This window comes from Neltuma alba, unplaced genomic scaffold (assembly GCF_004799145.2).
Source record: "Neltuma alba isolate B1F8T4 unplaced genomic scaffold, ASM479914v2 tig00012717_pilon, whole genome shotgun sequence".
Classification (NCBI taxonomy): Eukaryota; Viridiplantae; Streptophyta; class Magnoliopsida; order Fabales; family Fabaceae; genus Neltuma; species Neltuma alba.
In genome coordinates this window covers 56,802-61,479 of record NW_021637143.1, presented here as the reverse complement: position 1 = coordinate 61,479, position 4,678 = coordinate 56,802, and the positions used below count along the sequence as shown (strand labels likewise).

Here is a 4,678-nt window from a genome sequence, read left to right as displayed (position 1 = left end):
AAAAAAGTTTGAAGACCTGATTCAAAACTAATGCCAGTTATAAAGACCTCCAAACTAATTTTTCCTTTTTGTTCAAAAAAAATAGAAACTGAATGCGCATCGACTGATTTGTGCCTTTGTGTTTTAAACAATTTCTTCTTTTTTTTTGCTTCGTTTTGCACTGTTTCAGTTTAACTCTGAATAAGTTGTGATGTATCACTTTTCCGATTTTTTTCGTGATAATAAAATCTTGATTTTCTGGTTAAAACAAAAAAAACTAGAATCGAAGAAGTTTTGCTTCCAGAAGGTCGTCGTTGTCGTTTACATACTTTTGTTGAGATCCAGCATTTACTCGTGAAAATTTACACGCGATAAATTTGTGAGCGGAATGCCAAAGAGCGTCAAAAATTATACACGAGACAAAAACCATAAATCCCTTGGAAAGTGCAATGTCAGAATTTTTCGCATATGGATTGTAAGTTTATTCAATTCTGCATATCTGCTGCATTCCACATCCACAGTAGTATTACTGGCAATAGAGATTTAGATATTCGTTAATATGATTTCGATTACTCAAATATAAATCGTTTTAGTTACTTTCATATAATCCTCTAACACTAAAACTTAATGCACAGTGCTTACTAATTGATGTCCATCGTCCAATTATGTGACCAATTGGAATTTCAGTACAATAATAATAACTGATACATGAAAGTTATTTAATTAGTTGATAAAACTAAAATTTTAGAACCACATAGCATTTTTCAGTGGTACGTGATGCCAACTAGAAAGGTTAAGGAGGTAGCCGCATCCTAATTCCTATCCCAACACATAGAAGTTGGACCCACCGGCTTACCGCATCCAAAATTCATGAAGATTAAAGCACTCAAACCAATTCAAATAAATTGTTTCCAACGGGAAGACAGCCCATTCAACGTCATAAGCAATTCAATATGGCCCTCGACAATTGATAGACGGGAGCACTTGCATTTCTTGTACTTTCCATGAAGCCCAATATATAAAACGTTTGATGGGTCAAACTCAGATGAAACAAATTCTCTCCGCAAACCTATTACAATGGAAAGACTTGTAAATATTTAGCCACCGCCATTATTACATAACATATTTATTCATTCAATGGAAAAGATCCCGCGAACATGCATAACCAGGCAACCATGATAGCCCTGTGCCATTATCATGAACATATAAATTGTTAGAAAAATAAAAGTGCAAAAGCTCTTACATTAAAATCCTCCCACAAACAGAGAGATACATGAAGTATATACTTGTTGAATTTGAAAGTTGAAAGCAACATCTATTTAGGACAAATAACTAACTCAACTTACTTCCTTAATCTCCTTAAATTAGTCAACTAACTCTTATAATTAGAACTAGAGGTAGCATCAGTATCGACCCCCGGTGTAAAACGAACGAGAGAAATGGGAAGGGATGAGGTCAGAGAGAAGGGAGAGCAGAGAAGAGGGAAACTAAGAAGGGAAATAACCGTTTCTAAATTCAATATCCAAGTCTAGTCTTCTGTAGAATGAAAACTAGATCTACTACTAAAAGAATCATGAAAATGAAAATAACAACAACTAATCGTAATAATAAAATACTAAAATATCAATAAATCTAAATATATCCTAAAATGATAATAAATCCAGATAATTCAAATATTCTAGAAATATAATAAAACCATAATTATTTCTTCTCAAATCCCATCAATCCCCGCTTAAAATATATTACAGAGCCTACGAATCTGTTGGTAGTTCACAATAGTCAAATGCCGATAAACTTCCAAAAGCACAGAACTTTAATATCCAAGTGGAATTCAGTGGGCATAACATTCATACCTTAAAAATCTAGGCTTACCAGGTGACTAGCCCTATAACTTTATCATTTCCCTCCACTCTCACCTCAGGATCTCTAAAAATCCTCACCCCCCCCCCAAAAAAAACTCCCATTATCTTTTTGTAGCTTTCTTCCATTCCCCTCAGAGGTCCTGCATCACTATAGGAATTGCCGTGGGAAAGTCTTGTTATATAATGCTGAATTCACATATTTCTTGACAATAAAATACAACAACTCATCCTAATTCTTAACTTTCAAAAAGCACTGATATAGCATGATCACATAAAGCAAGGGCTTGGGATGAAAGAGAGAATGGGGGAGAATTTTCAAGACGGAGGAAAGGGGGAGCTAAACTTAATCATAACCTCAATAACAATCCAAGTATGCATGTGAGGGCACAAGGAAATTGAGACTTCATCGATTAATCCCAACAAATTTCTCATGACGTGAGTGAGGAGCAAACAGAATAAGGGCAACTATAAAGTGATAAAGTAAATAACAATCAGACAAATTGAGGACTGAGGAAGAAAGCTCACTTGATGGTAAGGAAGGCGCGCACACTCTCAAAAGCATAAACCAACTACAATGAGATCAGATTGACTAACGTGACCCAACCATAAATCATTGCCCAAGGTTATGACACACGTTGCCTAAAGACCTACTCTTGATTGAGATATAAATATAGAGATTAACTCCTGCAGCATATTTACTACCATTGGCAACCATTGCAGTCTGGTTCATCCATATGTCGGAAGTACATCCATATGGAGAAAAAGAGTTTATGAAATTAATCCATTACGTTGGACGGCAATTTCATGAAGAAGAATACTATGAGATAATGAAGGCATAAGGAAGCACAAAGTTTAACATAAAACAACATCTAACTCCATGTCGGTAGTGCCACCATATACCTTGTAGAGTGAACTCAGAGCTTCACATGACATTTATTTTTGTCCCTCTCAATCCGCATCCCAAAAATTATTGTCAATTACAATTAAAATGGAAAAATAAATCAGGACGTAAATTGCAATGTACTGAAATTAATTACGCAGAAAACATGCCCCAAAAAAAAAAGTTAACAAATGCCAATGTGCAAAGAAGTTGAAATCAAACAGGATTATGGGTAAAATGAGTTTTACTATTTGGTTGTAGCAGATGCATGTTTCTCGGAGGAAGATGCATAATCAGGAGGAGAGTATATCAGTGCAGCTATCATGGCTCCTGGTAGCACTGCGTACTTGGACAGCACTGCAAGTTTTCTAACCAATGGCTCTCCCTTCATAAATGCCATTTTCTTGTCACTTTCAGGTGCACTTCTCTGCCAGGTTGTGTAATAGGCTGAGATGTTAAATTGGGGAACTTGTAAATCATAACAAAATCATAAAAACATGGCATACACTTGGCAATACAGCATCACCAATAAATTACATTTCTTCTCTAACGCATGACAAATTCACTACTCCATAAAACAATGAACTTTAGGAGGTAGAATCACATATTTACCAGCCCCAGATATGTAAATACTTATCAAAAATTCCCAAGATAATGCGCTTCCTAAATATTTTGCTGTCACTTTCTTCCGAAAGCATTGTTTCAAAAACATGCATTCTCTTTGCCTGTGAGAGCTACCGCCTCTAGAACCACTAACAATAACCCATCTCTTGAAGTCCTTATGTCCATACTCAACCATTGGAAGTGTGAGAAGTATTTTTATTTTAGACTTTCAAAGCAATGAACAAACTCAGAGATGCACCCCAAAACAGCAAAGCAATCGCCAAGCAAATGAATAAAATAAATAGCAGTCAAGAGAAAATGAATCATGAACCAAAGGGGAAAAAACGAAAGCACAGGTTGTATAACTCAACTTCCCCTCCAGAACTTGCAACTCTTGCTGTGACCCCCCCCCCCCAAAAAAAAAAAAGAAACTTGTAAGATAACCAAAAACTGCGGGAAGAGTTGTAAATTACAACTCCTCAATCCCCCCCCCCCCGGGGGGCGGGGCCAAAAAAAAAAGAAGAAGAAAAACGGCCCCCAGCATACTTCCTAGATGATAAAATCAAGCAAGAGTTGGAACATCTTATGGAAGCTCCGATGAAAGCTTTAGCTTCGCAGATGGCGATTTGGCGGTCGGCCCCAGTGCCGCCACTAGTAGTCCGATAGCTGGGATCAGCGCAGACACCAGTGGTGGCGAAAGAACAAGGGAGAAAGGCTAAAAAAAAAAAAAAAAACGGCAATTTTATCTTCACAATAATTTCAAAGAAGACCTGTCGAATTAATTCAGGCAAATAAAGGGGGGAAAAAAGGCAAGTACTGAATATTCTGACTTGTTATAATCTGTAAGCTTAATAATGTATTCCATAATTATAATACCATCAGCACAATAAAAATGAGAAGTGATTTAAATTTCAGAAGGATAGTCATGTAAAAGTTGACGAAATTGAAAACAAGGCACGTAAGTAGAGATTTTGGAATGAGGACGACATGAAAGGGGTGAATGTGAGTAGATGATCAAGAGGCACAATCATAAAGTCGAGATTTTGGAATAAAATCTAAGGGGACGATCAAGAAGGTTTGTAAAAGTTGAAAGGGGTGACTGTAATTTGTGATTCGGGAAACTAAGCCTTTACAAACCAAAAATTAATTTTTCCTCATTTCACTAGCAATCTCAGCCCAGGTTCGCTTTGAGGAAAGAAAACCTCAATACAAACAGTGAAAAGGCCGAGTAGTTCAGGGCGCAGAACAAAAAGGGACGCGAAGAATTCACCTTGCCGTGAACGTTTGCCGCTTTGTCGTCGGGACGGTGTAGCCGCCTATGGATGTTGCTCTGTCGCTCCCTTCACTAATTCGC

General features: G+C 37.0%; 1 long non-coding RNA gene across 1 annotated transcript; it reads right to left on the bottom strand.

The window, feature by feature from the left end:
- Positions 1-831: 831 nt before the first annotated feature.
- Positions 832-4,678, bottom strand: LOC114730211 (uncharacterized). The gene is made up of 3 exons (XR_003738819.1): positions 4,595-4,678; positions 2,970-3,148; positions 832-1,163 (listed from the first exon to the last, which is right to left on the bottom strand). It is a non-coding gene; the product is annotated as an uncharacterized LOC114730211 (long non-coding RNA).